Source organism: Rhinatrema bivittatum, chromosome 7 (assembly GCF_901001135.1).
Source record: "Rhinatrema bivittatum chromosome 7, aRhiBiv1.1, whole genome shotgun sequence".
NCBI classification, from domain to species: domain Eukaryota; kingdom Metazoa; phylum Chordata; class Amphibia; order Gymnophiona; family Rhinatrematidae; genus Rhinatrema; species Rhinatrema bivittatum.
The window spans coordinates 117,726,302-117,752,742 of NC_042621.1; the positions used below are offsets into that span (position 1 = coordinate 117,726,302).

The 26,441-nt window shown below is 42.9% G+C and overlaps 1 protein-coding gene across 4 annotated transcripts in view; it reads right to left on the bottom strand.

Annotated features, from left to right (window-relative positions):
• Window positions 1–26,441, bottom strand: part of NDST2 (N-deacetylase and N-sulfotransferase 2) — a 625,893-nt gene that overhangs the window by 555,261 nt on the left and 44,191 nt on the right. For 3 of the 4 annotated variants that reach the window (XM_029608979.1, XM_029608977.1, XM_029608978.1), the window contains exon 2: window positions 2,784–2,896. The gene's annotated coding sequence lies outside the window, so the exon portion shown is untranslated. Of the gene's footprint in view, window positions 1–2,783; window positions 2,897–21,066; window positions 21,184–26,441 lie in introns of those variants that run through there. The other variant, XM_029608980.1, reaches the window with a different exon arrangement.

Consider the following 26,441-nt stretch of genomic DNA (forward strand, 5'->3'; position numbering starts at 1 on the left):
GCCTCTCAGTTTGGGCACCGACAGCCTCACGACCCCCGATGGCCCAGGGCCAGAATCGGGGAATCGCTGCTGCGGAACTAGCGCCTCCTCAGGTGTTATTGGCTGCAATGATTCTTCCTCCTCTGAGGACCCAATGATGGGAATCGCTTCAGAGGAGGGCATCGGTGGCAGCTGGGGCACAGACTGCACCCCAGGCACCGATTGCATTGGAAGTTCACCCAAAAGTATGTCCCAGACGCTCGAGCAGGGACTCCAAGAGAGACAGCGCAGGCTCCAGCACTGGCGGCTTGATACCCCACAGGGCTCGTAGCACCACTAGCTAACCCTGCAATCCAATTCCTCTTGAAAGCCATGTGGGACTACCATCCTGCTTGTCCTAGGAGAAATGAAAGTACAGTGGCATTGAATAACGTAAACAAACCCTGAGGTGGAACAATTGTAAGTAAATCACAACTGAAATAACTTTCCTGAAAAGGGGTGTGTGAAATTAGAGAAGGTGATGGAATAGTGGTTGGCTCTGCAACAGCCACATGGTGCATGGCAAACACTAGGGGAGGCCAGAGGAAGTTCTGTGCAAAATTCAGAAGAAACCAATAGGTCCTGCAAGTTCCAAACGCATTTAAGTGCAAACCGGAGATGTTTTTGGAACACAGAGTAAGGATATAGAAAGGACCAGTGTCAACAAATTAAAGAGTATACATGTTGACTTGCTGGGGAATAAAGAAGAACACAGGTGATCGTGGTTTACATAAGTGTCCACATTTTTAGGTGCATTTGACGACTCTGGCTGGACAGCCATGGCGTGCAAATTAAGAGGACATAATCTGTGCTAGTCTAATATATTCTTCATGAATAAACGCCACAAACAAAAGAATTGTCCTACTGGGATACTGTCTTGCAAGTGACGTGGGTGACAGCTGATGCAGGATAAGAGTATATTTCTTGTCAGTGAGTTTCCTATGAATGGATGTGAAAAATTGTTAGCCACCCATATTCTTACATCCCAAAATGAGACACTAGATGGCTGAATAGTTGCAGAAAACTGAAGGTGAGACTTGCAGAGTTCAACCAGTCTAAGAACATACAGAACTTCACCTCTGTCCTTTCCCAAACCACAAAGGTGTCATCAGTGTACCTCAGCCAAATTTTAATTAAAGACCAAAATCTAGAAGGGTATAGTAAATTAGTCTCAAAGACAGATGCATACAGGCAGGCAATTTCGGGAGCCATGGTGGCCCCTATCACCATGTCTTTGATCTGTTGGTAGATATTTCCATTAAAGGAAAAAAGTACTTGTATTGCTTTAAATCGGAAAAGGCCACAAGAAAGGGTATCAAAGGTTGGGGAACATCCAGGCAGGTGGAGAGAACAGCGTGAATAATCAATTGCTTCAGGTTTGGGAATGTTTGTATACACAAATTCAACATCCACATTAACCAAAAAAACACGGGCGGGAGGTAATGATAATTGATTGACTAGTGTGATAAAATGTCCTGAATCCCGTACATTAGACCAAGACAGGGGAATCAGAGGTCTTAGAAAAAAGTCAACAAACCAGGATAAAGATTCATTAATTTTAAACAAATTCACATCCATAAAAACTTAATAATAACCTGCTACTTCTGTCTCTTTTTCCACAATACTGAAGAAACCATCTGTCTTTGGCAACACACCAAAATTTAAGAACATAAGAACATAACAAAATTGCCATGCTGGGTCAGACCAAGAGTCCATCAAGCCCAGCATCCTGTTTCCAAAAGAGGCCAAACCAGGCTACAAGAATCTGGCAAGTACCCAAACACTAAGAAGATCCCATGCTACTGATGCAGTTAATAGCAGTGGATATTCCCTAAGTAAACTTGATTAATAGCAGTTAATAGACTTCTCCTCCAAGAACTTATCCAAACCTTTTTTGAACCCAGCTACACTAACTGCACTAATCACATCCTCTGGCAACAAATTCCAGAGCTTTATTGTGCGTTGAGTGAAAAAGATTTTTCTCCGATTAGTCTTAAATGTACTACTTGCTAACTTCATGGAATGCCCCCTAGTCCTTCTATTATTCGAAAGTGAAAATAACCGAGTCACATCTACTCGTTCAAGACCTCTCATGATCTTAAAGACCTCTATTATATCCCCCCTCAGCCATCTCTTCTCCAAGCTGAACAGCCCTAACTTCTTCAGCCTTTCCTCATAGGGGAGCTGTTCCATCCCCTTTATCATTTTGGTTGCCCTTCTCTGTACCTTCTCCACCGCAACTATATCTTTTTTGAGATGCGGCGACCAGAATTGTACACAGAATTCAAGGTGCGGTCTTCACCATGGAGCGATATAGAGGCATTATGACATTTTCTGTTTTGTTAACCATTCCCTTCCTAATAATTCCTAACATTGTTTGCTTTTTTGATTGCTGCAGCATACTGTGCTGACGATTTTAAAGTATTATCCACTATGATGTCTAGATCTTTTTCCTGGGTGGTAGCTCCTAATATGGAACCTAACATCATGTAACTACAGCAAGGGTTATTTTTCCCTATATGCAACACCTTGCACTTGTCCACATTAAATTTCATCTGCCATTTGGATGACCAGTCTCCCAGTCTTGCAAGGTCCTCCTGTAATGTATCACAATCCTGGGTTTGACCACCAAACATGTAAATACAACAAAATGGCAGCTGAAATTCTTACCACAGCAAAACAGAATCACAATTTATACTAATAGGAGTGGAAGAGTTAATAGCAACAACATAAAATTCAAATTATAATTACTACTCAACACTTACCTTATCTGTAGCACCTAACTAGCAGCTTGAAGACCAACAAAAGAAGTGAATGTGATTTGTGAAACAGCAGGTTTGTGGAGCCAGCAGGGCTTGCAAATCGTTGGAGCAGCAAGCTGAAAGAGGACAAGATTTTGTGTTTAGCAAGTCTCTCAGAAGAGTAGATCTGAATTCAAGAGCTTTCTTAAGTCCTCCTTCAGGAGTTTATTAGCTCCATAGACACATGCAGCTTTTTCAACAGAAGCTGAAACTGCAACTGCCACAAATAGGAAAAGGTGGTACAATCCAAAAATTAATTTAACATCAAAATAATCTGTGATAAATAGGTGATGAGTAAATTTAAATTAACACATATCCAACCATCCTACAATACTGCAATTGTGTATAGGAGTAAATACTTGTGTGAGGTATCAGTATTTTCACAGATAAAATGTTTCCTTTTTTAGTTCAAAAGAACTGAAAATACTAAAACTTCAGTGGAAGATAAGCTATTGAATATATAAAAATGAAAAAAAAAACAAATCCTCCAGATAGATCTCTTAGCAGCAAGCAGTGTTTCAGACATATACACATTAATGGTACAATTGATATGTCTTTTTTTTTTTTTTTTTTTTTACTTTTTCAAACAGATTCTCTCCAACTTCCCCAAACTCCTGAGAACTATCATATTTAGATCCATGCACAATTTACAAATACCACTTGGCATGGGATTTGATTAGGTTATGCAATATGTGTAATGCCATTTGCAATAACAATCAAATTCACATCAGAACAAGTGATTATGAGATATTTAGGACTCCTAAATCAACATGGTTTCTCCCAAATAGATTTTCAGGAGAGGTGCTCACAGAATTTTATTTTTTATTTGACTCAACAGTTTCCTCCTGTTCCTTTGGACTTCCACCTCAATTGGAACCAGTGTAGGGATCTGGCACCATTGTAACCTAAATAACATAGTAATGGCGGCAGAAAAAGACCAAAATGGTCCATCTAGTCTGCCCAGCAAGCTTCCCAAGGTAGTAACTGCCGCTCTGTGCAGGTTACCCCCAAGCTTTTTTATTTATTCCCATCCCAGGGGTGGACTGGCCTATTGGGGGATCGGGCTTCCCCCGTTGGTCCGGTCTATGAGCCCTCAATCTCCACTATGTGAGGATATTTCACTATTCCAGAGTTTCTCAAACCTGTCCTGGAGGACTCCCAGCCAGTCTGGTTTTCAGGATATCCACAATGAATATACATGAAATAAAATTTGCATGCTATGGAGGCAGTGTATACAAATTTATCTCATGCATATTCACTGTGGATATCCTGAAAACCCAAATGGCTGGGGTTCCTCCAGGACAAGTTTGGGAACCAATGCTCTAATCTACATCTTATGCCAACTCACTTAGTCCAGTCATTGCGGTGATTGTTCTGGGCTGGGGATCATTCACCAGAGCTCCTTCTGAAACCCTGCAATCATAATTCTCAGATCCAGCCACTAGGTGTCACCATTGCATGATGACTATGACATCCACCCAAGTTGTGAACACTGCTAAAGAGCATTCCCAGGCCCAGTCAATTTGAGAAACAGAAGCCCCGTGCCAGTAATCTAACTCAGGTCCTTCCACACTGTAGTGTGCAACACTGTCACTGAATCACCGGGCCAGCCCACTCAGAATTTAAATAAGTCTCGGCAGCATTATGTTGGTTTTTTTTCATTGAGCTAGTGAAAGTAGTTGTACCTGTGTGTAGTTTATCAATATGCCACAGTGGTGAGATCCTTAGACCAATTGATATATAATGGAGAAATTACTTACCTGATAATTTTGTTTTCCTTAATGTAGACAGATGGACTCAGGACCAGTGGGTTTATGCTCCCCTCTCAGCAGATGAAGGCGGAGCAAGCTGACATCTTAGTATATATAAACCTGCAGTGACCCCAGCCTGCCAGTATTCTCTTTAAAAGCAACTGTGGACAAACTAGCAAAAAACTTAATTAAAAACAGATAACCAGAACTGTACTCAACCAACCATAAACACTGAACTCACATAAGATTCTAGGTACCCCAAACTAGGGACTAGATAGACACTTACCAGTAATCCCTTTGGACCCTGAGCCCCACAGGAGGACTATTGACATAGTCATGAGGCTGCCGAGGGCGGGAAGCTGAGTCTATCTATCTACACTAAGGAAACAAAATTATCAGGTAAGTAATTTCTCCATTTCCTAGCGTGTAGACAGATGGACACAGGACCAGTGGGATGTACTAAAGTTACTCCCCAACAGGGTGGGAGGCTGCCTGCAGTCCAGTCAACACCGCATGTACAAAGTCGGCATCCTCCCGGGCCTGCACATCCATACAATAAAACCTGGAAAAAAGTGTGTAAGGAGGACCATGTCGCAGCTTGGCAGATGACAACCGGAGACAACAAACTAATCTTCACCCACGACATTGCCTGAGCCCTAGTGGAATGAGCCCTAACCTGAGTAGGCAATGGCTTTCCAGCATCCACATATGCGGCCGTGACCACCTCCTTAATCCAACGAGCTATGGTGGCCTACGAAGCCAGATTGCCCTGCTTACTCCCGCCATGGAAAACAAACAGGTGATCCATCTTTCAAAAAGAATCAGAGACCTCCAGATACCACACAAGACACTTAACATCGAGGAGTGCAAAAGGCAAAACTCCTCCGCATCCCTGACCTTATCCAGGGATGGCAAGGAGATGGACCGATTCAAATGAAAGTCCGAGACTACCTTGGGCAAGAAGGATGGAACAGTATGTAGATGTAATACCCCCAGAGTCACCAGAATGAACGGCTCCTGGCAAGACAAGACCTGTAGCTCAGTAATCAGACGCATAGAACATATATCCATCAGGAACACATAGCCACCAGGAACACAGTCTTCAAAGTCAACAACTGTAAGGAAAGGTTACGTCGGCACATAGGGCCCACCAAAAAGTCCAGCACCAAATTAGGACTCCATAATGGAATTGGTAACCTCAAGGGACGCCTAAGGTGTTTCACTCCCTTCAAAAAAAAAATGGGCCACATCAGGATGACACGACAAGGGAACACCATTCACCAGGCCTCTGAAACAGGCAAGAGCTGCAACCTGCAACTTCAAGGAATTAAGGGCCAAGCCTTTATTCAATCCATCCTGCAAAAAATCCAGAATGAGAGGAATCTTAACTGAATGAGGAAGAACACCCCGCTCCTCACACCAGGCCTCAAAAACTATCCAAACCCGAATATAAGCCAAGGAAGTGGAGAACTTGCGAGGACGGAGTAAAGTGGCAATCACCACAGAGGAATAATCATGCTTTAATAGTCAGCCCTCTCAAGGGCCAAACCATAAGACAAAATCGAACCAGATCCTTGTGAAGAACCAGTCCTTGCTGAAGCAGATCCATGTGCGGCGGAACATGAAGGGGGACCTCCATCAGGTGTCATCGCAAATCCACATACCACGGACACCTAGGCCAGTCCGGCACCATCAGGAGTACTAGACCCTGTGGCCTTCATTCTTGCGAATTATCCTGCCCAGCAAGGTCCACGGAAGAAAAGCTTAAAGCAATCTGTCTTCCGGCCAGACCTGCATGAAAGTGTCTATTCACAGGGACCATGGATCTCTCCTGCAACTATAGAAGAGAGGACCCTTTGCACTTCGCAAAGTCACCAGCAGGTTTAGGAATGGAAGGCCCCAGCGATCCACAATCAACTGAAACGCTTCGGCTAACAACACTCACTCACCTGGGTCCAGACTCTCCTTGATGAGAAAGTTTGCTCTTACATTGTCTTTTCCTGCAATGTGAGAGGCAGAGATCATCTACAGAGGACCTTCTGCCCATTCTATCAGATGGTCTATTTCCTGCGACACTTGCTGGCTCTTGGTTCCTCACTGGCGATTGATATGGGCTACCGTCATGTTGTCTGACATCACGCGAACCACTTGATTCTACAGCCGCTGGAACATCAATCACCTCCAGGTGATTGATGTTCCAGCGGGACTCTTCGGCATTCCAGCACCCCTGGGCCATTAACTAGAGAGGATAAGGGAACTCCCTTTCTCAGATGATCCTCCTGCAACCACCACTGGAGGCAGGAGCAGATTTCCATCGGTAAGTGAAGCTGAACCGCATAATTCTGAGACTGCAGGTTCCAACGAGATAGCAGAGAGCACTGAGGAGAATGCATATGTACTCTTGTCCATAGCACCACTTCCAGGGTAGCTGCCATCAAGCCGAGTACCTTTAGGTAGGACTACACCGTCGGGCGTACGGTGTTCAACTGATGCACTTGAGACATCAATCTCCGGATCTGAAGTTCCAATAAGAAAAAACTCCCATGTCGAACCAGACCCCCAGATACTCTAAGATGGTTGAAGATTGCTCTTGGTCAGGTTCACCATCCAACAGAGATCCTGCAATAAGGAGATCACCTTGTGTGTCACCAGGCGGCTCTCTTCCTGAGACTTGGCTTGAATCAGCCAGTCATCCAAATATGGGTGCACCAGGATTCCTTCTTTACACAAGGCCACCGCTACTACCACTATAATCTTGGAAAATGTTCTGGGGCGGTGGCTAGACCAAAAGGCAGAGCGCAAAACTAATAATGGCGCCCCAACACCGCAAAGTGTAGAAAGCGTTAGTGTTCTAATCGGATGTGAATATAAAAGGTAAGCCTCTGACAGAATCAAGGAGGTCAGAAATTCCCCTGACTGCACTGGCATTATCACAGAGCGTAAGGTTTCCATTTGAAAATGAGTCACCTTCAAGTGACGGTTGACCCTCTTGAGATCCAAGATGGGATGAAAGAAGCCCTTCTTCTTGGGCACAACAAAATTAATGGAGTATCGCCCCATGCTGCACTGGAACCACAGCCCTCAGTCTGAGGAGCCTTTGAAGCGTGAACTCCATTGCCTGCATCTTCTGCGGGGAGTGGCAAGGGGTCAACATGAACATGTCCTGAGGAATACTGCGAAGTTTCAGTGCATAGCCTTTGTGTATCACCTCCAGGACCTACTAGTCCGATGTGATCTCGACCCACCTCCGATAAAAGAGAGAGAGACATCACCCTATTTTCTGTTCCGGAAAGTGAGTTGGCAAATCTTCACTGGGAAGCTCGGGAAGGTCCACCACCTGAACCCGCTCTCTTGGGCTGCCAGGGATGAAAGGACTGAGAGCTACCAAAAGGCAGAGTCTGCTGAAAGATCGTCTCTCTGTAGGGATGAAAATGCTTGGAACCCTGGAAATGACCCCTCATACCAAAAGGGTGCTGTAACTGTTTCTTATCTTCTGGCAACCGAGACACCGGAGACTCACCCCACTTACTGGCCAGTTTCTCCAACTCACTCCCAAACAAGAGTGAGCCTTTAAAGGGCATCTTAGTAAGATTGGCTTTGAAAGCTGTGTCAGCTGACCAATTTCACAACCAGAGTTGATGCCTGCCACTATCACCAAAGCCACTCCTCTGGCCGAAGTCCAGACCAAATCACAGCCTGCGTCTGCTAAAAAGGCGGCAACAGGATCCATAACCACTCTGGAATTCCCTCCAGTCTCATCAGCTTCCTGAGAGAGAAGCAGACAAGATCTCACCACCAGGGCACAATGGGAGGCAATCTGTAAATTCATCGCCACTGCCTCAAAGGCTTCCTGAAGAATAGCCTCAATCCTTCTATCATGTACATTCTTCAAGGTTGCTCCTCCCTCTACAGAGATACTCATCCATTTAAACACGGCACATACCAGAACATCCACTTTTGGAAAATGCAAATGCTCTCTCACAGCCAGATCCAGGCGATACAGGCCTTCCAATGTTCGACCCCCTTTAAAATTTGCCTCTGGGGCATCCCATTCCAGAACAATCAATTTCTGAACAGCATTCATCACTGGGAAAACACAAGAGGCTTTACTATGGAAACCAAAATGGGATTCCTCCTCGGCTCCGACATAGCAGGCCAGTAGTTCATCTCTATAAAAGAACCGCAACATAGTTTGATACAGTTCCAGCCGTGGTGGAATTTCCCCATCTTTCAGAGAATCAGAATCAACCTCATCATCAGTGCTATCCGGATTCCTGTTGGGAACTCCTGCAGGGAGCCAAGACGAGCCCCGGCACTTAAGCACAGGACTGGAAGAGGGAGGAGCCACTGGCTGAGAGTCCAACTAGTCAGAAATGAGGGAAGCGGAGGACTACGCCTGTAAGCCTTGAAAGCCTGTAAGCCTTGTAAGCCTTGAAAAAATTCCACCCAAGAAAAAGCAGCCAAGTCCAGACCAAGCCCAGAAGGAACTGAAGCTGATCCCACAGAACTGCCCTCGCCAGCAGAGGAGCCAGTCAAGGGAGAACCAAGATCTGGCATCCCTGCAGTCAAGGCCATGACCAACCCATCATCAGAATGGGAAGAGCCAGGCTTAGCAAAATCCAAGGAAGTCAACTCTCCCTGAGCGTCTGGGCAGCGCTGACACAGATTAGAAGCCAGGTCAAGCTGAAAAGCCCTAATATGACAGGCAACACAAATAGGAAGACGCTTAGTCTTCTTGCTTACCGACACCATCGCTGCAGTAAACATACATTGGGACAGCTCGCGCTCAAAAATGAAATGTGCCCAAAAAACAAGCACCCAGTTAAGCACGTAAAAAAGTTTGTACGCTTAAAAAGCGTGCCCAAAAACTGAGCACACAACGTGTGCGAAGAGCTAACACACTGCGCACACTGACGGCCTATAGAGGGCAGCAGAACACGCAGAAGAACGTGCAAAAATGGCCGCCGCAGCCTACCACATGGCATGCAAAAAAAAAAAAAAAAAGGTTAAGTGTGGAGCCTAGCCCACAGGGGACCGTTCAACCCGCCAGGCTGCCCAGTTTCCCAACCCCAACGGAAGCGGGAACAAACATCAGCATGGTGCGCCGAGAACAGAAACCAGAGGAAGCCCTGAAACCTCGCTGTCTCTGATTCCGGTAAAACTTGCAAAATTTCTCTTTTTTTAAACCTCACCTGAGCTCAGTGCTTACCGGCTAAGTACAGAGACAGTATCCAGCTGCGGTGGAGAGAGGGCATCTACCATCACTCGGCCTCCTGCACCCACTGCCTTTCAGCTGAATTAGCAGCTAAGTTCATGCCGGGAAACCCAGCTACCAGACCACGGCACATCTCTGAGGGACCATGGAAATCGCCTCAGGAATTCTCAACTGAGGGAGGGACCTTTAGGTATCGCTGCAGGAAAAGTGGGACTTTCTTTTCCTGAATTTAGAGTTTCAAATTTCTCCTTTCAAAAAGCTCAAAGCATTCCCCATAGCGAGATGCACATCCACCATCTGCTGGAGATGGAGAATACTGGCAGGCTAGGGTCACTGCAGGGTTATGTATACTGCGATGACAGCTTGCTCTGTCTCCATCTGCTGGCAGGGGGAACATAAACCCACTGGTTCTGAGTCCATCTGTCTGAATGCTAAGAAAACACATTTTTATCAAGTTGGGTTTTTTTGGGTATATTTTAACAGAAGACTTTTTTTAATTTATAAAATTGAACACAACTTGTGAAAAACAAATTATTAAGTAGAAAAAAAGAATTTAAAAAAAGAATGGAAACATATTTGAGGGTATTCTCAGTCAGCAACAGGCAAAATGACTGGGTCAATAAAGAAGTTTCCAAGAAGATGAGAGGAGATGCACTGTTCGGAGAGACTCCTTGCAGCAACACGATATATCTTTGGTGTAAACACTTCTTCCGGGAGGCTGATTGGAATCCTTCTCTCATCAATCAACGTACACTGACCGAGTACATCCTCATACATGTTTCTCTGTGCCTCTCGAAGATGACAATTTTTCTGGTTTTTGTAGTGAATAAATTTTCTCACAAACGGACACGAGCCTGAAGATGTGACTATATATTACATTTATTCTGTTGCAGCAGCATGATATAATTTTTATCAAAAGCAGAAGTGGATTGATTTCATTAAGCTATAAGCTCATCGATGGGAGGCGTGCCCAATTAAAATCCAAGGATGCTACTTGTTTGGTTGTTTTCCTATCATGGGTCCCTTTAAACAGGGAGCATTTGTTTCATAGCATTATTGACTTTGGACCTAAGGTGCTGTGTTAAATCTGCCGCCTGCTATCATACATGTGCTCCTCCCATGCATATATTTTAGCACAGCTTCATATAAGCATGCTTTAGGAATAAGCAAGAAACTCTTTCTGGGTTTACTTCGTTTAACATATGCCATTCATTCAGAGAAAAACTGGTGAAAATAACAGTTTATTCTCTGCCACTTTTTGACAGAAATTTTTTCGATGAGCGTTCCTGAAGAAGCTTTGTCAAAACATGAATGCTATAAGTAAACTTTTTGAGCAGTATTTCACTTCATTTAACTACTACCTTCTTGGAAACTTCTTTATGGACAGTCATTTTTGTCTATCAATTCCAGCATCAGATAATTGTGAATATCCTCTTCTATTTGAGCTAAATATATTCTATAAGACACTAACTAAAAAAAATTTGTAAAAGAGGAAGTATAGAGAAAACTCCCTCAAGCCACCTTAAAACACAGGCTAGAGCCATCTGCCCCAGACTGCCTTAAGGCGCAGACCCACAAAGGATCCTGGGTCCCAGGAGGTTCCCTTCCTAACAGTATAAAGGATCAGGGCCCAGAAGGGTTAGGAAAGCCCCAGGGAGTTGCTTTGACCCCATGGTATGCCCGTACGGAGTATGTATAACTGCTTTGGATGTTTAAAGCGAGGTGAGCTACTGTTTGTTTTTCTGTTTCTTAGAAGTCCTGTAAATAAACCTTTATTCCTGACCAGAACAGCCAAGTCATGCTGTCTTCCTTGGCTGATCCAGACGTAACAGCCGGCCCGAAAGGCTATATCCCTGTATAAAAAAGAGAGTTTATGTGGGTATTATGAACACACCTTTTTTTTTTTTTTTTTTTTTTTAAATTCTACACTTTTCACTTTTTATTCTTTATTTTTTATTCTATTTATAGATTTATTTTTTACAAGTTGCATTTTGTTTCACTTATTTTAAAAATTCTTTTGTTGTTAAAGAAAACTTGATAGAACAATTATTGTAGAAAAATATCTTAAGGATTTCCCCCACTGCTGTTCAGAGTTTTTGGACTGTACAGCCTCCGATTTGTGTGTAGTTTTGTATAATATAATATATACAGATAATATAATACAGATAATATAATTTTCTTTAACGGACATAGAGTCAACCTTGATGCTAGAACTACACCATTACTGAGCATAACAACTCTAAAACTACAGTAAAACCAAAAATATTCTAGTTACGTCGATTCTGGGAAAAAGAAAAGTGATGAAATATCTTTTCCTGTTCATTCAGTAAAACCAGCAATATTCAAGTTATGCTGATGCTAGGAAAAAGAGATGTGGTGAAAGATGATATTTTCTGGTACCGTTGTATGCAGCATTCATTGCTTTACTGCACTGAAAATTTTCAATGCAGATTTCTCCACAAGATCCTGTTGACCAAACCACTCAACCTTCAGTCTTATGATTTATGTGCTCATCAGAACATTTTTATGAACTCAGAAGCCTTTTAATGACTGTTCACTGCTCATGCTTTTAACAGAAAAAATTTCAGATCTGAAACCCAGAACCATGTTTCATGCATAGTCTTGCTGCACAAAAAAAAACATTGTTGTAACAACAGCTATATTCTATTAACAGGTATGAAATCTAGTTTATAACATTACAAATGTCACAGACCAATGTTTCTATTGTATTTCAACCACATCAAACTAAAATTAATCAACAGTAGTATTTCCTGCACTAGAAATGTCTTCCTTTAATGGATAGGCATTTCTGGGGTGGTCTCAGAATGGGTAAATATCATCCCCTGCGATATAAACAATTACATGATGGAATACAGTTATTTAATTACATCCTCTCTCTACATTACAATGTGTTCAAAATACAGCAACAGGACTTATCTACAGCTCAAGCCATTCAGATCACGAAAGCCCTCTTCTCAAAATCACTACACCGGCTCCCCATCTGCCTCCGCAGAATATTCAGACTTCTTAAACTTGCCTCATCCCACAACTCTATTACCCTTCCTCTTTTCTTTCCCATTACACTCCCAAAATGTGTTTTGTCAGGCAAGATACTCTCATTCGTATCCGCCCCCATCGCCTAATCTCAGATCCATGCTTTTCACCTTGCGGCAGGATGCCTGGAAGAGCCTTCCTAAACATGTTCTCTGGGCAAATTCAAATCCAGCCCCCAAACTCCTCTCTTCAAAGCCACTTTTATCACTTAAACCTTAAATCTTCCTGCTCACGCAAAATACTTTGTCAATCTGGGCTGCCAGAGTGCTTTTTTTTTTCAACTTATTCAGACAGCACTGGGCTTAGTACTGTTCAAGGCCTATTTACACTAATAATAGGCAGACCAGCAACAAGATACATAACCCAAGCTCTTCAAATATTTAGTCCCACCACATCTGAGCCACAATTTAATCCCTACCTATAACTGCATACTTTATTCTCCTCAGTAATGTCTTTGCTGCCCTAACTCATTTGTTTCTTGCTGAATTGTCTTACCTGATAAGTCTTGACAATCTAGATTATAAACTATAGAGTAAAGGACAGGCCATTGTGTGTATCTCTATAGCACTGCGTATATATGGAATGTGCTATACAAATATTTAATTATAATAATATTAAATAGCTGAAGAAACTTGTCATTTCCATTTTTATTCATTTTAAAAAGCTTTGAAAATTTAAAGATACATGTAAAAAGCACGGTCATTTCCTCAATTTACTGTCCATAAACAGGCTAGCAACTGCAAAAGCATGGCTAGGACTGGCTTGTACAATATGGCTTTGGTGCTGGACTTGTAATGATAAACTCAAATTAGAAAGGATGTGTAGGGGGGAAAAAAAAAAGTGAGAAGTTTAGCTGTCATGCAAGTGAGCAGATGTAAAATCACCCACACTTTTCCACATCAACGATTCTCACTCAACTACAAATTTGATGTAGCTTGCAATTAGGATGATAAATACATATGCTTTCATTTTGTCATACCCCACACCGATCTCTAAGATCTGCCAATAAAGGACTGCTTTCCATCCCTTCAATAAATACTGCACATTTGGCGTTAGTTCGAGATAGCGTGATCTCCATAGCAGGCCCAAGCACCTGGAACACCTTACCAGCTGAGTTACTACTTGAAATTGAGTCGAAAAATTTTAAGAAAGGGTTGAAAACTTGGTTCTTTGAGCAAGCCTTTGTAGTTAGCTCTCAAGCTTAACGTTTTGGTATGAATTAAGTGCGTATGCTAATTGATCTGTATATCTAAGTGCATACGCACTCCATGAAGTTAGCATGGGGCACATTTAAAACTAATCGGAGAAAGTTCTTTTTTACTCAGCGCACAATTAAACTCTGGAATTTGTTGCCAGAGAATGTGGTTCGTGCAGTTAGTGTAGCTGTGTTTAAAAAGGGATTGGATAAGTTCCTGGAGGAGAAGTCCATTACCTGCTATTAAGTTCACTTAGAGAATGGCCACTGCCATTAGCAATGGTTACATGGAATAGACTTGGTTTTTGGGTACTTGCCAGGTTCTTATGGCCTGGATTGGCCACTGTTGGAAACGGGATGCTGGGCTTGATGGACCCTTGGTCTGACCCAGTATGGCATTTTCTTATGTTCTTATGTTCTTATCTGTATATTTGTATCTAGATGATTATTTCTGTTGTTATTTTAAGATTTAAAGACATTGTACTCCGCTGTGATGTAACCACGAATGATGGTATATAAAATCTTTTAAATAAATAAATGCTGGACATAGTTTATTCTATAGTCTTGTCCGTAATTTCTCCATGTTAGCTCTCCAGTTTCATCTTGCTATGTTTAATGCCTTTGTATTCTCTAATAAATTAATAACACACTTAATTTATGAGTATGTCAACAGAAAAGCACTCACCTAATATCAACTGCTCAGCAGCACAATTAACTACCCCGGGATATAAAATTCTGAATATTTTACACTTTGGACATAAAATACACACATTCTAAAATGTTAAACAACTAGGGAAAGCCTTCAGAGGCAATATTTTGAAAATGCTTTCCAGCATATATTTGCAGGAGGGGTGTATGTGGGTAGATTTGTGGTGCTGGGTTTGGGGGGCATGGATATTTATGAAGGGGTGTAGGTATGCTCTGTGGGGGACTAGTGTGAGAGTGTCAATGGGACCGTGTGTATGTATGGCTGTGGATGTAAAAATGTATGAGATTTGGATGGGGCAGTGGATGTATGTATAAGGTGGCAGGTGAGTGAGTGTGTATGGGAAGTTGGGGTGGGTATGTAAGTATCTTGGTGCGTCACCGTGTGTAGGTGTGTATGCGTGGAATTTGTGCAGGTGGATGCTGAAATGACAAGTATCAGAATATATGCAAAAGGATTTGTGTGTGGATTTGGAAATGGGGGCTAGATGGCTCTGAAAAGTTCCTTTTGGTGTCATCTGTCGCCACATGCTTCAGTTATTTTTTCCTGTCTCTGCCAGAGTGCTGGAAGGGTGAGGGGGGGCTTTTGGAATGGAGTTCTAACTGCTTCTAATATTTTCCTATAGAAAGCAATAGGGCTTTTTCTAGATGCTCAGTTCTTTGAAAATACTGACCCAAAGCTTCTGATTGTCAAACTCATCTGAGATAGTCACATTTCTTCCAGGATGCTGGGCTCAGAGGAAGTTGGTCTGACCCCATCATAGCAATTCTCTGTTCTTGCCAAATTTGGAGAATTTCTATCCCCTTTTTTTTTTTTTTTTGGGAGAGTTACTCTGCGCCTATGGACGGATAGACAGACTGATGGACATGGAAAGAATTGTTTAAAATGAATCTAACATTTGGTATGTTGGAATGCATAAAAGAATGATTATGCAAAGGATTTGGAAGATCTATGCAATGGAAAACACTTTATTCTACATAAGGAAGCAGGTTGTGGTAGTAAACTTGCTCAATTTAGCACCAGAGGGCAAAATAAAGGACAAGGGAATCGGCAATTCAGAGAGCAGTCTGGGGTGATGACATCAAAAAATGATCAGGATCTAGAAGCCTGGGCAAAGGAAAAAGGAATGCTGAGCATGGAGAACTGGCACACCAGAGCTGTCAATCTTCCTATCAAAGACTGCATTTGATGTTGACAGTGATAAAGGAAACACTACTGTTAACTACTCAGCTGCTTTCTTCCCCCTTCCTTTTTTGATAATGGTCCCCAAGTCTCACCAACGCATATTTCTCAATTTTGCTTCAGGCTCAGTCCAGTAAGAAACCAATAAACAAACATCTTGGGTTTTTTTGTATACCATAAGCATTGCTACTATTCTGGGAAAAATTATCCACTTCAAAGACGGTGTGAAGGCACCGGAGAATTCTTTAGTACTCATACACCTATGAACGAGCTAAGAAATTATCACCTTTTTAACTCAGGTACAGACTTTTAGCCATCTTCTATTTTTTACATGTTTTAATTACTTTGGTCTTCAGCGTCTATGAACAGGAAGGCATTCTCTCTCAAAACTGACGGCATTTAAATGCAACCAAAGCAAAAATGCATTGCGTAGGTGTACAGTGCTATCACACAGCTCTGAACCCTGCAAATAAAAGTAACTTTAAAGTCAATTACCTCCAAACTATTTGGGAGTCAGTCTGGTATTCTACGAGCTTGACTCCCATAGAACCAGATTAGAGAATAAATTAAGGAGCCCCTTTTTAAGGCTCAGCATGTCCTGGCTAAGGAACTTACAGCTCTTGGCACATGCTAGACACGCTGCTTTAGCAAGCATTCATTGTATAGGTTCCACTCCCGTAACTCCTGTGTCTAAATACTTGAATTTCCAATAAGGAGAGCTGAATGAAAGAACAGCTTAGCAGTTTTGTCCTCCCGGAGGAGGGAAGAATAATGTTGTGCTGTGCACATTTTCCAAATTCCTTGTTTAATCTCCTGAAAAAAAAATTCCACAGTGCTCTTGAAGCAAATACCGCCAAAATTGTGCGCACTTAACTTCGAGGGACTCCCGCTGGGACAGTATCAGGAAGAAAAGCACAAAACTTCAGTAACCTAGCACATTGTGAGGGTAGCTTGCAAACAACTCGGCGCCATCCCATATATGCACATGTTGGGCCGCGCAGAGATCGGCGACAGTATTTTATAACCTGCGCGTATGAAGTAGGTGCAGATCATAAAAAGCATGCATGTCTACCCCCAAGCATATGTGCGGTGCTCGCGAATACCTGCTATGCATTGAAAGCCCATCTTCTCCTGCCTATTTTAAAAACATACGCACATACATTTTATACGTGAAAAAATCGTGACTTGCTTGCACAGAAGTCGGTATATTTTAAAGTATGCACACGTAATTAAAATCATCAGTTTAGCCAGTCCTTCCCCAGGTCAACGAGACCTTCCTAGTTCCTCACTCTGAACTCCCAATTCACCAAACCTTCCATCCCAAAAGACCAGTCTGATATCAATTGCGCGCGTAATTCTTAGCCCCATCCCCGAATACCCCTTTTTATAGAGCATACATGTACAAGCGAGACTGAAAATATACACCTTTTGATATTTTTAAAATAGCATGTATATGAGGGCAAGCTACTTATGCACCTATATGCTAATTTTATGTGCATAGAGATGAATTGTCAAAACATTTATCTTTTCTACATTTAAAACACAAAAAAACACCAAACAAACCCTGAAAAGAGGGTTGGAGCAGATTCAAGATTCCTCCCAAGTGGCCAACAATCCACCAGCTTGGTCCACTGCATTTTATAAAATGCTTTATCGTTATATATACAAAAATTGTCTCAAAATGAACAAACAATGACTTATATAGAGCTATGGGATAAACATTCTGGATCCCTAGTGGTTGGACAAGAAGAAAAGGGTGCATGGAGGTAACCTGCACAGAGCGGCAGTTACTACTCTAAAACAGAAGGAGCCGGGCCTACTACCTTAACCAATTAGCCTGATGTTTGTGACGCAACTGCAACTACAGCATCGCTCTCAGTTTTGACAGCAGGAGTATCCCCAGGTGCTCTTGCCTCACCTACCGGTATGTAAAAATGGCACCAGCTGGGCCCAGTAACTGGTACCATTTTGTTGTACAGAAAAATATGACCTGCTGTGATGCTACCCAGAAAAACCCTGCAAAAGAAGACATTGGGAACCCATATGGTATTAGGCCTATTGTAATAAGTGTTGGGTTTGGCTCTCAGAAAACCTTGAATAAATTGGACGACAATGACAGTATAGTAAATTTCCCTTACCAAAACAGTGCCAACTGCCAGCACTCAAACAGGAACACCATCTATGAAAAGGCAACACTGCAAATATTACACCAGGCCTCAAAACACTAATACATGCCCTATGGGAAAAACAGAACCAGGCTGCTATAAAACCCTACATAGAAACTACATACTAGCAGAATACCCCACTTTGGTCACACATGCAGAACACAGACTGCTTCTCACCAAATACAGAATAAAGTATAAATAGAAACATGTAGACAGAAAGTGAACTGAAAACTGCAACAAGCCAGATCTGTATGCAATGCAGCAATGGAAAAACAGAATCACCACCAGTCCTCATAAATCAAACAATAAAATTAAGAAATATAAATCAATCATAATAAGCCATACTAATAAAAAGAATATTGCCAAAAAGCTGATGAACAGAACAGCAATAAAATATTTCAAAATAGCAGAAACAAACACCCAGTAATTAAAACTAATAAGGATGGCAAAATCCCCTGCTCTCCATACCTGAAAACTTTTCATTTCCAGTTATCCTGAGCTTGTTGTAGATTAGTGGGGGTGGTAAAAACTTTCTTCACACACACACCCCAGGCTGGCAAGTTACCAGTCACACACACCCCCCAGGCCAGCAGGCTTCCATTCACACACACATGCCTCCCCCGCCAGGATGCCATTCACACACACACACCCGCGCAGGCTGACACAGGACACTAGCACAGCACAGCTTCCATTCCTCTTCCCAGGCTCCCTGTTGCTGCTGCTCCTGCTTCTTTTTCCCTTCGGGTTGGCCCCTGTGCAGTTCAAGTGCTTCCAGTATATCTCTGGCCTGAAGGGAATTATGTCTCCCCTTCTGATGCAGCCCCTGGTGCTCTCAAGCCAATGGTTGGAGATGAGGGGAAAACCAAAATCTGTGCCTCCACTAATTGCAGCAACCTTGGTTTCAGGAGCAGAGAGATAAACACAGAGGATCTCTGAGAGAGGCAGGGATTGTAAACAGGCTTGGCGTAACCGGGTGTACAAACCGTGCAACTGCATGGGGCGGCACACTCAGGGGTGGCAGCAGCAGGCAGAGTTGAAGCGTCCTTGTCCTCCCTCCTCGTGGGCTAATGCAGTGCTGACTGGAGCAGAAGCTGAATACCTGGGGAGCATGCATGTGCTGCTCGCTCCACTCTCTCCTTCATGGCAGCGGGCACTGCTGACCCTTCCACTCTCTATACAGCCAAGCATCTTTCTGGCATTTGCCATTGCCTTATCCACCTGTTTGGCCATTTTAAGATTATCCGATACAAATCACTCACTGATCCCGCTCTTCTTTCTTGCATACAAGAATTTCACCTCCTTGGGTTTTTACAATCAAAATACATGACTGCATTTTTCAGCATTATATCTCAGCTGCCATTCCTTGAGCTTTGCTAGATTCCTCCTCATGTCTTCCACACCTTCCTTAGTGTTTACCCGGTTTCAAATTTTGGTATCATCCACAAAAAAAGACAAACCTCTCCCAATAATCCTTCTGTAATGTTGCTCATGAAAGTGTTCACGAAAAAAAAAAAAACAGGTTAAAGGACCACTTCCTGATGCACACCACTAGTAAGCATCCCTTTCCTTGGAATGAACTTAATTTACCACTACCCTTTGTCGCCTCCCATTCAACCAATTTCTAACCCTGCCAGTCACTTTAGGGCTCATACCAAGGGCCCTCAACTTATTTATCAGCAGCCTATGTGAAACTGTGTCAAAGGCCTTACTGAAGTTCAAGTACATTACATCTAGATATTGATCAGATTCGTCTAACAAGACCTACCTCTAATTTATTTATTTAGAAGTTCTTATATACTACTTATAAAATTGGGTAATTGATCTATGTCATTTACAGTTTGGTTACATACATATAATTACAAAATAAAATTAAATACGAGATAACCATTAGTCTTCGCACATTGTTTTAAAACAAATTAATGAGATATATAAAAGTCATAAAACTGTAACTATGTGATCTTATAGGCAATGGAGCAAAAATATGTTTTAAGAGTTTTTCTAAAATCTTTAATATTTGATATGAGACGAATAAAACCATGCTGCCTCGAATCTTGCAATCTTCTGGATTCCAGAAACTGCACAATCCTCTGTTTTTGTAACAATTCCTTTAATTTGCTCACCACAGAGATTAGATTAACTGGCCTCTAGTTCTTGGCCTCTTCCTTAGTTCCAGACAAGCCAACAACTCCCATGAACCATCAGAAGAAGCAGGAAGAGTCCTGGGGATGTGGGCCCACAACCCCCTCCCACAACTCCTGAAACCCTTGATTCACCATGACTGGAAGAGGAGCCTGTGGCTGAGCAGAGGGCCCAGGACACAAAGGAGATTTGGGGCCACAGGGGAAGAAGCTTCAGTGGCTTTAGCAGCAGCCCTATATAGCTGAGGAATGAGGGAGCATCTCAGGAAAACAACTTCCCGAGGCCCTGAGCCTGTGGAAGAGGGCACTGCCAGACTATACACGTCTACATGAGGTGTGGAGTCCTATCCCTAAAGTGAGACCAGAAGCCACTTAGCCTACCCAACCCAAGGTGAAGAGTGCTGTCTGGGTTGAGCCAGGGTGTCTTGAGAGGAAAAAATAACTCATTGGTCCAGAGAGGAGAGACTGGTGCTGCACCTAGTACATTGATAAACATTGCACTCAATAGACAGTGGGGAGAATGCTGTAGTGATTACAGTCCTGCTTACCCAAATTGATGATGGAATTTTCTTTTCCTTTTCTAAATCATGATTACTGCTGTTTTCTGTTATTTTGTTTCAGGGCTTTTTTGTTGGTTAATGTAACCTTGTGTTATTGATTTATTTTATGTTTGTGAATATGTAATGTGTATTGACTATGTTGTGTTTGTGTTTTGTGAATGCTTATGTATATATATTTAATGATGTACCTCACAAGGAGCAAGCTTATAGGTTAAAAAATACCATAAATAACCAACATACAGAGCGTCAGACATACAGTTATTCAATTATCCGGAACTTACCTGCAGCTGCCACAATTAACAGAGACTGAGCTCTTCCTGTCTTGCCTGTTGCAAGTTTTTGTTCCTATTGAAGAAGTAAGCACCAAAAATGGTCACTTCTTTGGGTGTCTTATGTTTGTTTTTCTTCCTACAGTGCTGAGATTTCTATCAGTTCCTAGAAGGAGAACATGGTCAGAAGTGGGGTTTCAGCTAAATTAAATTATTCAGATCTTTTCTTAAAATGTATATTATTGCCCCTTTCATGACTGGTCAGCCATTTGAGAGCAGATTACGTTCAGGTACTGTAGATATTTTCCCTGTCCCTAGAGGGCTCACAACCTGTTTGTAACTTCAAGCCTTTGTTTTGGAAATGTAGGGAACCAGATCCTTGAAGATGCAGACCTGATGTATTCATGAGAACTCGAAGAAAAGAAGTCCCAAGGAAAAAAAAAAAAACCTTTATAATCAAAGCACCTTCCTTTCACTAGGTTGGAGAATATAAAACACAGTGAATAATGATTTTTCCAGTAATTTATTTTGGAAAGTTAGAGTGGTGATTTTGTGTTTCTGTAAGAAATTTCCAAAGACCAAAAAATGCTATATTTTTTAATTTAAAAAACTTAAAAAAAAAAAACTGTGTTCCAAACCTCTCTTTTATTTTACTTCTCAACCTTTCACCCTATGAAAGTCAATGTCTTTTACCCCTAATTAATACTGTTTTCTTTTTAGGAAGGAGTGTCCTTGGTAGACGAATCCCCTCTTCTAACTTTAATATTTTCTTTCAGCAGTGTTTCAGGAGCTGGAGGAAGAAGTGGCATCAGGAAGGAGACATTTGTGAGAGGTCTTTTCATCTGATTGGGTTAGAGGCCCACACCACATCCCATAAGATCTCTGGGCTGGAGAAATTTGAACTTCCCCACTGGCAGAGACCTAGATAAGCAAGTTTACAAATTAACTGACATACAGTGCATCTCCTCCACCCCGGAGATAATAGAAAAAGTAATGACACGCAACGTGCTGCCTGCTGGTGGAGAATTCTTACGTGGGAACGATTTGCAGCCTGAATTCTGGGGATGATTGTGTTATTCTTCTTTTCACACACAGTGGCATTAACGGACTTCCAGAGAGAGTGCTGGGTGCACGGTTTCCATATGGGCTGCGGACAAAGTCTATGAAAGGGGTTCCGGATTTGAATCAAGTCTATGATAATGGATCACCTGCAATTCCCAAGCACCATCGGTTAAACAGGATTTTGCCTCTCCTGGGCACTCTTGGTGCTGACCCCCCCTCTCTTCCTCCTGCCAAGTTTGAACTCCACAGAGCAGAAGGTCTAAAGCATTAGCCCCACAGTTTTCTGCAGCTTGCTCAGGGTACGCAGTAGCAAAAAATTAGCAAACTCTAAAGCAAACTGGCAAGCATTTCCATCTTTTTTACTACATTATAAAAACAGTTTTCCAGACTTCATGTGTCTCTAATTATTTTGTATTTGTTGGCGGAACATAAGGGATCTCAAGAATCAGTATGGAGAGGAGATCTCAGGCATGGGGATGAGGAGAGGAAGGGAGGAGGATAAGGAATGGGGTGAAGAGAAGGTGAGGGGAGTGTAAGAAAAAAAAAAAAAGCAGAGCAAGGATGGGGAGGATGGGAGGTTCTGGGACTGAGAAAGGGGAAAAAAAAGAGTAGGAGGGGTCCGGGAGTGCATTCCAGTACCTGAGGAAAAGGAAGATACGGGAAGGATATGGGGGGATATAATCCGAGATCAAGGGAGGAAAGATCCGAATTATAGGGGAGGGAGGGGAAATAGAGGAGGGAGGAGTCCTTACCCTGCTTCAGTCCTACCCACCCTTGCATCCCCTCTCTCTAACCATCCACCCAGTCTGACACATACACAAACCCCAATCCCTTACCTCTCTCTCTCATACAAGAAAACCGATCCTCTTCCACCATTCCCCTCTCTCACACGCAGTTATACACCCCCCTCCCTCCTCTAATGATCTCCACACACCCCCTTTGCTCTGCCTGCTGCAGGCTCATTCCCAGAGCTGTTCTTTGCCGAGTGAGATTCAGCACAGCCAAAGACGGCAAAGCTTCAATAAGCCTGCTGACCCCAGAACTTTGCCACCCTAGGCATAGGCCTAGTGTGCCTGTTAGTGGGAATGAAAGCGAAGGGTGAATAGTCAAGCAATAGTGGAATTCAAAATTCACCACTACTTCATAGACCCATCATTGTGAAACAAACTTAAATGACCATCCTAGAAAAGACGGTATTGTCTGCTTATTAGAAGAAAAAGTGGTCTTTTCCAGACCTCGTCACTGGTCATACAAATATGTTTTTTTGAAGAATTTTTCTGTATACAATTTTTAAGGAGAATAGAAAGATACTTTAAAAAAAAAAACAACACATATGATTATAACTTAAGACGAGGCCTGCAAAAGACCACTTTTTCTACTAATAAGTAGACAATACCGTCTTTTCTATGATGGCCATATATGTTTGTTTCACAAAGATGGTGAATTTTGAATTCCACTAGTGTGCCTGCCAGGCCTGTTGGCAAGTACTATTGTCTACCTAATGTTTCCTTGAGAAAGGGAAATTCAGTGCCTGTGTTTTCAAGTATTCTGTGTAATAATTATTTTTTCTCCAGCAGATAACAGCAACTCCATTTTTCTTCTAGGTATCTCTTCTGTGCTGGACATAGAAGCTAATGAGTAGGCCTAACTCAGTGTATGCCTGGGAGAGAGCGGCTACTGGATTACCTCTGTTCATTAATCTGTTTTTTTCTTTCTGTAATATGTCTATTATGTGGAAAAAATGGTTCTCTCTGTTTCCCAGTTTTTGTTTCTTTTTTTGGCTGGGGATAAATGTGATGTCTGTCTGGTTTCACTTACATTAGAAAGGGAAATGTTCCAAAATTGGGACGCTCCTGGGGATCAGTGTCACCTAGAAGTGGCAGGGTGATCCATCCCCTATACAGTGGGTTATTGGTGTAGAACTGGAAAGGAGGACTTCACAGACCACTGGGAGGAAACCAAGGGACTCCTAGGCGTGAATAGAATTCTCTCTCGGAGGAAGAGGCAGCCAAAGGCTGTACTTTGCCTTGGATTCTAACTGATTCTCAAGCAAGGAGGCTCTCATGTAAAGGAAAAGGACCAACCCAGGAAGATCCAATCCTGAAGAAAAAGGAGAAGATTTGCTCTGGTCAAGAAACTCATCTGTGAGAAATTCGGTAAAAGAAGAGGTTTCTCCTGATATTCTTGGGGAAGTCTGAAAATTCAGGGGCCTTGTTCAGGAGAACTAAGGGCGCCCAGTGTGAGGTATGAAGTACGTGTCTGTATAGATGAATTTTGTTAAGTTGAAGAACTGTATCCTGAGATTTTTTTATGACCTTGGACTGAGTTGGGTTTTGTACCTGATGAACTTTACATTTCTTCAGTAAATTTTCTCTGTTTGGTTCATATCACCTTGAGATGGACTGTTTCTTTTGTCAAGTGTGATCCCCTTAGGACCCTATAGAATCCGTATTTCCCCCATCCCACTCAATGCAGGAAGTGTAACCTCCTTCCCAAGGGGAGGGGTTACACTTATTTTTCCATCTCTCTCTCGCCTACCACCTGGCATCTACATTCTCTCTCATCTCTATTTTCCTCTTCTCCACCACTATCCTTCTGCTGTCCAACACCCCTGCACTTCTGCCCAGCTCTCTCATCTTTCATTTTTATCTCACAACCTTCCACCTCTCCTCTCAATTTCTAATCTCCATCTCTATGTCTCCTTCCTCGTCTCTCCTCCATTCCTCAATTTCTCTCATGCTCAACTTTTTCTGGTATTAAACATCATCTAAGCCTTCTACCTTCTCTCCCTCCCTCTCAGGGAACCACAGTCCTCCGTCTTTCCTCTTCAGCTCATCCCCACCTTCCCCTCTCTGTATCCCCTTCACATCCCTCCTCCTTTACCAGTGCTTTCCCCACAAGACTCATTCATTCTCTCCTAGTGCCCTTTCCTAGCCTCACTCACCCCCCACCCCCCATGCTGCAAGCAGCCTCACTCATCCTCCCCCGGTGCTTCCCCCCCCCCTCCACCCTGCAGCCTCACTCATCCTCCCCCTCCCTCCGGTGCTTCCCCCCACCCCTTCCCTCATCCTCCCCCCCCCCACCCCACAGCCTCCCTCATCCTCCCCCCCCCACCCCGCAACCTCACTCATCCTCCCCCAGTGCTTTCCCACTCCCTGCAGCCTCACTCATCCAGCCCCAGGGCTCCTCTTCAGCCTCACTCAACCTCCAATAATGCACTCACTGTAGCAGCAGGTCCTGGGCCCCTCTCAACCTTCCCCAAACTGCCATTGCAGGCCTTTCCTCTGCAGCAGGAGTTTGTTCTGGGACCTACTGTGGTGTCAGTGATGAGGGTGAGGGAGCTCAGGCAAGAACTCAGCCCACATCAAACTTTATTCCCAGGTCTCCCTCCCCTTGGCTTCTGTAGGAAAAGCAGGGTTTGGGAACAGAAGGTATGCAAGAGCACAGTTCCCATCCACGCTTTCTCATCATTGATCACTGCTGCTGCTGCCACCACCAAGGTAGGAGAGAAGACTGGGTCCTACTGCAAGAAGAAAGGCCCTTGGCAGCAGCAGCAGTTTGGAGAAGAGGAAGCAGGAACAAATTGTTGGGAAGATCCTGCACATACTCCTTACAACCCTTTCATGTAACCATTAAGAGTCTGCATACCCCCAGACAAAAACCGCTGCCCTAATTGAAGCACAACCAGAATGAGAGACAGAAGATAAGAACTGCCAGAAAGAAAGGAAGGAAGCAGAAGCTAAGAACATAAGAACATACCATACTGGGTCAGACCAAGGGTCCATCAAGCCCAGCATCCTGTTTCCAACAGTGGCCAATCCAGGCCATAAGAACCTGGCAAGTACCCAAACACTAAGAAGATCCCATGCTACTGATGCAATTAATAGCAGTGGCTATTTTCTAAGTCATCTTGATTAATAGCCCTTAATGGACTTCTCCGCCAAGAACTTATCCAAACCTTTTTTGAACCCAGCTACACTAACTGCACTAACCACATCCTCTGGCAACAAATTCCAGAGTTTAATTGTGCATTGAATGAAAAAGAACTTTCTCCAATTAGTTTTAAATGTGCCCCATGCTAACTTCATGGAGTGCCCCCTAGTCTTTCTATTATCCGAAAGAGTAAATAACCAATTCACATTTAGCCATTCTAGACCTCTCATGATTTTAAACACCTCTATCATATCCCCCCCTCAGCCGTCTCTTCTCCAAGCTGAAAAGTCCTAACCTCTTTAGTCTTTCATCATAGAGGAGCTGTTCCATTCCCCTTTATCATTTTGGTCGCCCTTCTCTGTACCTTCTTTCATCGCAACTATATCTTTTTT